The following is an 8644-nucleotide window of genomic DNA, read 5'->3' as shown; positions in this document are numbered from 1 at the left end:
TTGGCTCCCCCAGCCATGTTACAAATTGCAGCCTCCCCTCTCAGGTGTTTGCTATGTAGTTTAAAGCACCCGTACCCTGGCACCCACAATTTTCTCCTAACATCACCCCTCACACACACACACACACACATACACACACACACAATACAATATCCAAAACAACAGAGGAGGAGGGGGTGAAAACCCCCTACTGAGTTCAGGCAAATAAGGCTGGGTCTCCATATCCTATTACAAAGCAGCTTTGAATATGCAAGACATCACACAAGACCAGTTATTCCAGTTACAACAAACTATTAAAAAAAAGAAAAGAAAAGGCATGTTTAGATGGTAATTTGTTAGTACAAGAAAAAGGATACCCCATAAAGCTGCCTTTTTCCTCTGCTCCTCTTAGACTTCACCAACCCTTTTCAGATTGGGCCAGCATATTTTTAAAAATGAAAATCTTTGGACTTTGCAAGATCGCTGCAAGCAACACATTTTCTGTATTTTTTTCCTTTATCTTGGAAGAGAGTTGGCAGGGATTCTGTGGTTTGCAGTTACACAATGTGTTATCATGTTTTTAATCACTAAATCATTGCAGTGGTTATAGATTTACAGTCTTGGGGTATTACAGAGAAGAGCAACGGCAGCTATATCTCTCTCTCTATATATACTTTTAAATTACACCAATGTAAACTGAGTGCAGCAGCTGTGAATATGGTCAACAGATTTCATTTTCCCCTTTGTATGTTCCAGCTCTCTCTCCCCTGGATAATTTGTCTTTCTTTTGACTGCTGAAAGTAAAGAAAGTTAATTTCATATATATATATATATATATATATTTTTTTTTTTTTGTCCCTTTCCAACCAGCTTCATTCCAAACCTAATGCTCTCTTCCCCCTCTCTTCCCACCCCCACCCGTCAGAGTGTGTATGGTTTGGGGTGGGGGGGAGATTGAGACACTAAATTGGTAGACTCTAACCCCAGTTGAACTTCAAACTGTTGAAATAGAATTTGGAATCAAATACTGTGTAACAATCCCACACTCACTTTAAAAAAAAAAATCAGTTTCTCTCTGGTTTACAGACTGGCCTCATGTACTGGGATTCAGCAGTGATTTGCAAATAAGAAGGGAGTGGGGGGGCAGCGTCGGGAGAGAAGGGGACAGACTTGGGGTCCTTGCCGGGAACAACCTAGTGCGCTCTGTCCACTAGACCCCTTTTCAGCTTCTGTTTTTCATATTATTATGTAACAGAATCCTTGGCAGCATTAAAAATTCAGTATTACAAGCTGATTGTAATGCTGCCTCATTAGGGAGCGCTGTCTGGTCCGGTATTAAGTGAAACCCAGAGCATGGCTTTTAGGTTATAAACACCAATAAATATTAAGTATCAGCAAAGGGGAGAAATGTCAGCTGAGCTTTTGGCCTCTCTCGAGGTCCCTTCCCCCTCCCCCCCAACTGTCATCTGTTTTCTTGTTGTGATTCTGATGTGTCGACTTTTCAATGACATTTTAGGAAGGCTGTTTATAGAGTTATCTTGTATACACAAAGGGTTAGGAGTTTGTTTTGTTTTGATCTGTCTTAAACAGGTCCTTTGCTGCGCTGATGTCATTTCCGTTCATATTTGAGTTGCTTATGGTGCCTCATCACTTATTCCTCCTGACCCCTACCCCCACCTCGGTTTTCAGCTGGGGCCCGTGGCCCCTTGGGGGAGGGGAGAGTAAAGTCCGAGGTTCACAGACTTAGGGGTCCAGCGCCTATTCTTCCTCCCCGTGGGAAGGGGGCTCCCCGGCTTAGGATCCGCTGAAACCCTCAGACAGCAACTTTCTGTGGCCTGGCCATGGAACTGCATTGGCAGGCAGTGATTCATCTAAGGATTTTTTTTTTCTTCTTCTTCTTCTTCTCCTCTCCTCCCTCCCCCCACTACCCTCTATCATCTTTTTTTTTTTTTTTTTTTTTTTTTTTTTTTTTTTGTGGTGTCTCTAATATTTCCCCTGTTGTCCATCTCTTCCCCCCCTTCCCCAACTTCTAATGACCACTTCGATTCACTTGCAAATCTGAAGCTGGCATTAGTGGACTGCATGCTGTGAAAAGAAGAAAATATTTCAAGGCAGCCCCCTCCCCCCACCCTCCGATTCCTGGGCTGCATCTCCACTTGAACATTTTTCTAAATGTTTTTCCTATCCTTGGGTCAATTGACTCTCCCTTGTAGCTACAGAGCCAATTCTGATGTTACTAAAAATGACTGCAAAATGCCCAGCCTGCCCCCCCCCCCCCACCACACTCACACACAGAGTCACCCTCCTCTTGTTCTCATGTAATTTGCAACTGGAAACCAAAACAGAAAATTCAGTGAGAAAACAAGGGTCTAAGAAAAAGTGCATTTGGAGGCCTGGAGGTTTTAGCTTAAAAGGGGGACTTTTTCTTCCCCCCCTTCTTCTCGGGGATCGGCTCGTAATAAGGAGAAAGGGAATAGCAATAATTAGGAAGTTCACTTAGCTAGCTTCTCCCCAACCAAGACGGGGTGAAAAATGAAGCAGCGTTGACACTTAGCTTGATGTGAAAACCCAGAGTGACCTCTCCCCCCCCTCCCGTGCCACTGGCCTTTTGTTCCTGGAGAACTGAGCTAAGGTGCTTTTTTGCTCAGACCAAAGGCATCTCGAAAGAAGTCCCCCCCCCCCCCCCCCCCCCCCCGTGTGCTCATCCCCTTTGGATGGCCTTCTCATAGTTATTGTCAAGGCAGACTCTCCCAAACAATTGCTTTCAGGGAGACACAAAAGCAAAAACATTTGTCCTGGCCTTTTTTTTTTTTTTTTTTTTTTTTTAACCCCTTTGTTTTTAGAGGGGGTTTTCAAGCCATTCTTTAAATTTCACAGTTCCTGTTTGTCTACAAAGAGACAAGCAAAACTGCACTGAAACATTTACCGGAGGCCTGGCTCACAACAGAAATCGAAATCCCAAATTATTGACTTTAAATTTTAGCTCGGTGCTTTCAAGTCTGCTCTTGGAAAAAGTGAAACATTCATGCGTATTGAAAAAAGGTAGCAATGGGCTGGTCTGGTTTGGGAGGGATGGGGCTGGGGAGGGGTGGAGGAGAAGGAGGAGGAGATGTACCTTTTTGTATCATCTCTTTCCCACTCCCCCCAGTCCTGGTCTTGGCTGTTTGGCAGCAAAGAATTACTAGGCAACAAGAGCTTAAATCAGATTCCTGATTTTACTGTTCATATGAATCGTGCTTCTGGTATTTAATTATGAATGTGTTAACCCATGTTTCATGTAAGGCTGGATGGTTGGTACACATTAGAAAAGAGGTAAAATTTCTGATCTCGTGTTTTGATTTTTAAATAGGATATATTTAAAGAGTTAATAACTCCCTCCCACTTTTGTGCTGCATTTCCCCTTTACACTCCCTGCAAGCTTCCTTCTCTCCACCTAGTCAGTGGCTTGCATCAGGCCAAGTGTAAATAGATGTCAGGCAGGGGGAGATGGGCTATGAACAAAGCAAAATCCCAAGTCGGATTCCCCTTTCCCCAAACTACTCCTGCCCTAAAGAAGTGCCCGGTGGGATGCTGCGTTGAAGAATCTTAATGCTTTGTCGGTATAAATTCCTAATTTGAGGGTTTTGTAGCATAAATGTAAAAATGCCCCAATGGGTAAAAAATTAGGGGTCTGAAATCTGGCCTGAATAATTCTGTTTGCCCTCTGCCATCTCAAAAAAAATCGCTTAATATACATAATGCATAATGCATGTATACATACATGCACATGGATGTGCACACGTGTATGTAGTATGCATATATATGTATGCATGTGTGTATTTTTTTGTTCACTTCTTAAATCTTTTAAGACCAATTTCTTTGTACTTTCCTAATTCTTGGGCCCCATTATTCAAAAGAAAAAATTGTTCTGAAAACAATTCAAGATCGAATAACCTCTTCTTCTTTCTGGGGGTCTTGTCTTTGTTTTGAAGAAAGGTTGAGGGGGGTCAGTGTGGGTAAATAAACCAGATGACAGTGTTCCTTTATAGTGAATTATGGTTTTCAACACCTAAAATCATCTACAGTTTGGATGGGGGGGAAAAATTAACCCATGGAATTAACATGGCCACAATAGATGGAGACATTGAAGTTTGTTGTGTCAGGGGAATGTGAATCAAAACATCTGTATGTGAGCCTTGGCACACCAGCCTCTAATGGTTCTGAAGGAGCTGTTGTGGTCTGCTGTGTGGAAAATCTGCCTTCTGTAGAATGCCTAAAGGGACTCCGGGATGTAGACCATACCAGGTCCCTAAATATAACTGCCTGGGCATAATGGGGTGAGTTAAGGGCAAGGAGTGAATCTGAGCATTAAGGGTTCAGGGGATAGGCTGCTTTTTTAAATTTTTTTTTTTGCCTGTTTCTGACTTTATTACAATCCCAGTGCTATTTAAGCACTTGTTTAAAATCAGTGTGCACGTATAATTCGAGGAAAGAGAGGATTTGCAAGAATAAATATGTAGAAACCCAGTTGTATTGAAAATACAAGGTTCACATGTCAGAAAGCAGACAACTGTGTCGTTCAGAAATCACCCTCGCCTTTGTTAAAGGGGAAGCCTATGGAGAGGTGTACATGTGTGCCCGTGTGTGTATGCGGGTGTCTGGATGTATACACTCACACGGCACATACATATGTATGTGGAGGGAGGCAGGTCTGGTGTTACAGTTGGGATCAGTGTAATTTAACCACCACCTAAGCTTCTGAGGCCTTCCTTTGGGTTGGGGAATTAAAAGCGGGGAGGAGTGGGGAAGGTTGAGAAGAAAGGGGGGGGGGGAGATGGGGAAAGCTCCCTTATTTATTTTTAAATATTTATATTCCTGGCTTTTGTCTATTATGAGTTCCAGATGAGGCCAGACTAGCTCTAGAGAACCAGGAAAGGGGGACTTGTCCTTTCCAGCTGAAAATTTTTGTCAGTTTTAGGACAGTTTGTGGGAGAATGTCAGTCTGTCAGAGCTGAATGGGCTGCATGCTCCTCGGAGCACCTGGTCTCAGGAGAGTGGGATGTGGGCCGCGGCAGGGAGGGGGCATTTCATAGAAAGTGGTCATTCTTTGCGGGAGGGCTGGAGGTACCTCCACGTGGGCGCCAGGCCTTGAGACCGGCCGTCGGGACAGATGGAGCACCACTGTTGGGACAGTGGCCATGGCAGGGAGGACCTGTTTGATTTCCGCACAAGGCCTCAGTCACAGGGGGCTGGGGCCGGCCCCCAGCCAGGGGACCCCTCAGGTGTCCCTAGGCCTCTTGGGGCCCTGCTCTCACCACCCTTTGGGGGCCTCCTCCAGAGTACCCTCCGGAGCCTTCTGGGCTGCTCTTTGGCTGTCTTCATTTATTTTATTTGAGATTTTTAACTATTGCTCCGTCTCCCTCCTGGCATCGTATTGCAAGGATACCTCTTATTAATAAAAAGTGGAAGCCAAGCAGCAAAATTAGATTTGCCTGAGAGTCCAAACATTTTCTTTTTGTCTCTAATTAATGTGACAGCTTGTGTGTTCCTCGTAGGTAGAGTGCAGACCTGGAGTCCTCACTTTATTTTCCTGAAGGGACTTCTGTGCCTCGTATCCGCTCTGGAGTGGGCTCGGTGTCTCAGTCCCACTGCTATTTTTATCATCCTCATCATCACCATCTAGGATTCATAGTCACTTTTACAATTGAATTATTTAATGATTTTCTTTAAGGTTTTCCTAACCCGTTAAGGATCACAGTGTGGTTAGCTAGCATTGTAATGCAAAAACTCCTCTTATATCTGACCAGAAGTCAGTGTTTCCAGAAGCCAGGGCACTTTAAATAAAAATAATACTCTGGTTTCAAAAGTCATTCACCACCTTTCATTTTTTTTTTTCCTTCTGCCCCCTCTGTTTCCCCTCTTCCCAGGTTATCTCGCATTGGAATGGATAGCCTGGGCTGGCTGTCTTCTGGCTTTCCTAGGGCCTTGTTCTCTAGCAGCGGCCCTGCTTCCTAAGGTATTAGCTTAGCCTTTCAATCTTTTTTTGTTAGACAATCCAGGCATTTCCTTGATTACTAGCCTCCTGCCAATAGGCTCGGTCCCTGGATGCTTTGAAAACCCCAGATTTCCTGTGAATAGGGCAAAATAGTCTTTGTAAATGCGACATTGCTCCCTCTCACCCAAGAAGAGAATATTCCTCTCTCCATACAGTTCTTTGCTTTGTTTATTTCTGCGATGCAAATGGTTTCCTGATACATTTTTTTTTTTTACTCAAAGGAGACTATAATTCAAGATGGTGGAGGGATCGGATTGAAGGAAAAAGCAGGTACCTCTTTCAGGGGAAAATGAGTGACTTTGTGGACCTCCTGCAGGGATGCTCCTGTTCCTTCCCCTCCCCCCTGAGATCTTTTTTTCTGGCTTTTTGATATTTATACAAGGATGATAAAGGTTAAATTTCGGATATGTAAAGTTGACTAGTAATGCTATGCTAATCATGAGTCAGTGGAGCAGGAGTATTCGATTTGACTCTGCTGGGAGAATCTCTCTGTGCAACATCTATGTTCGGGGAGGGGGGAGATGGGTGTGGACATCTAGGAATATATCTACAGACACACATATGTATGTATACGCATTTCACCCATGCTGTGGCTGTTACTCGGCCTTGCTGAGGAAAGGGCAGGCCCAGCGCAGCCTCCTGCTCCATTTCTGCCTTGCAGTGATAGAAACTTGAGCGTTGGGACCCGGAGAAGGGGATGTTTTTATAAGTTTCTGCAGCTGAAAAACAGAAGTGTTCTGTAAAGCAGTTAATAGGATGGGTGTGTGTTTAAAAGAAATTCCTGTCCACATTGGCTAACGCACCCATGCAAGTAGTTTGGCTCTGACGTGGCCGGGGCTGGGAGACTAATGGATAAGATTCTGAAGGGACAGGCTCTTTAAAAAAAAAGAAAGAAAGAAAGAAAGAAAGAAAGGAAAATGGAAAAGAAAAGAAGGCTGGCTCTCCTTTCTTGAAGACTCCTGCAGATTCTAGCCGGGCCTCTGGGGCTTCTGGCGAAGGGGGGTCAGTGCCCTCCAGGGGAGCCCCGCTTTTGTTCTCCTTTGACCTTTCCACAATGGGTGCAGAAGGCAGCTGGGGGAGAGCCGGCTAACGGCCGGCCATGGCACGGCCTGGCACCCCGGCGGCGGCGGCCTGCTTTGTCCGGCCGCGGAAGGCCCGCGAGAGCTCCTGCCCGCCGGAGCCGGCGTCCTCACGCTCGCGATGAGCAGCCCCTGACTGTGCCAGACAGAACTGTAGATGTCAGGCTTTGCACAGAGAGGAGGCGAGCCAGGCAGAGGCAAGCAGCGGGGCTGTGAGTTTCAAATTAACCTTCCGCTTTGTTGATGTGTAATGTGGATTTCCAGCCCCCTCCCCTTCCCCCCAGCTAGTGCAGTGTACACTGGCAAATTGTGAGAGTTGGGCTTCATTTACATAAAGCTATTACAGGAATCTGGTCAGCAGGCAGGCTGCATTCAGGCCCCTGGCCTCCCGGGGGGAGGGGAGTGCACGCCTGGTGCCGGCTGATGGGTAAAGCCCAGCAGCTCCCTCCAGGGACTGTGCCTTCCTGAGCAGGGTGGGGAGGGATGGGGCAGCGCAGGGATGGCTCCCCGCCCCCCCACCCCTCAGCATGAAAGCTCTGCCCCCCGGCCCCCAGCCCAGCGCAGGCGCTGGGGGCCCAGGGGAAGGGGAGAGGATGCCTCCTGGGGCTGGCAAGGTGGGGGGGGGGGCGCTTAGTGACGAGGAGATTTCCCAGGCTGGCCAGAGGGCAGTCAATGGATCTGTCATCCGTGGCATCTCCTCCTTCCTGAGGTGTGTGCAGGCCTTGGGCTCCAGGTGAGTTAACCCTTCCCCTCCCTCCCCTACATGGAAGCTTTTTTTTTTTTTTTTTTTTGGACCCCCAGACTTAATTCAGCGAGATCCAGGCAGGTGCTCCCTTCCTCTTGGTAGAGTGGGGAAGAGCAGGATGTCTTGAGAGGCTCCACTGGATCCCAGCTGGACCACACCTGGGTTGGGTGTTTGGGACTCAGTTGGGCCAAAGCAGTCAGAGACCTGCGGGCTTGGGAGATGGGTCCCGAGTGTTCCTGATGCTTCAGCCTTGGGGGTGTTTGGACCTTTGGGTTCTGGTGTCTCAATACAAAGCCACCAATGTCACCAGCTAACTCCATGCTAGGTTGAGGCGGGTAGTATAGGGAACTCTTCAAACTCTGGAGAAGCCAGAAGGATGTTGTTATTTGGTAAAAACCACAGCATGGCATGGGGGCCACTTTTAGAGACAGGAGAGTTTGGTTCCGGTTCTGTCTCTGATAGGCACTGTTGGTGGGAGCCACGGGCAAGTGGGTTCACTTTTCGCCAGCCCTTACTGGGCTAAGTCTAGGAGTAATAGGGGTTTCCGGAGGGTGGAGGAAATCTCTGCACTGGGAGTTCACTATTCTCATGAAACCAAAGGTCTCACCAACAAACAACAGCGCCAAACAGACTCCCCCACACCCCCACAAACTTCCATTAAAACGGTATCAGAGAAATGGGCATTGCATGCTGTAATCGAAGAAAGTTCTCTTCTGAAAATAGAGCCTTTTGTCCTAAACCACTGAGAAGACAGATCCAAAAATGGAGGAAAGCCTCTACTTGTTTCCTTTAGTTGTCCTCGAATAC

General features: G+C 46.6%; 1 protein-coding gene across 1 annotated transcript in view; it reads left to right on the top strand.

The window, feature by feature from the left end:
- Positions 1-4805: 4805 nt before the first annotated feature.
- Positions 4806-8644, top strand: part of ZFHX3 (zinc finger homeobox 3) — a 282114-nt gene continuing 278275 nt past the window's right edge. The window contains 1 exon segment of the mRNA XM_031950073.1: positions 4806-7825. The gene's annotated coding sequence lies outside the window, so the exon portion shown is untranslated.

This window comes from Sarcophilus harrisii, chromosome 2 (genome assembly GCF_902635505.1).
Source record: "Sarcophilus harrisii chromosome 2, mSarHar1.11, whole genome shotgun sequence".
Classification (NCBI taxonomy): domain Eukaryota; kingdom Metazoa; phylum Chordata; class Mammalia; order Dasyuromorphia; family Dasyuridae; genus Sarcophilus; species Sarcophilus harrisii.
Note: the sequence above shows the minus strand (reverse complement) of the source record. Positions and strands in the feature narration are given on the sequence as shown.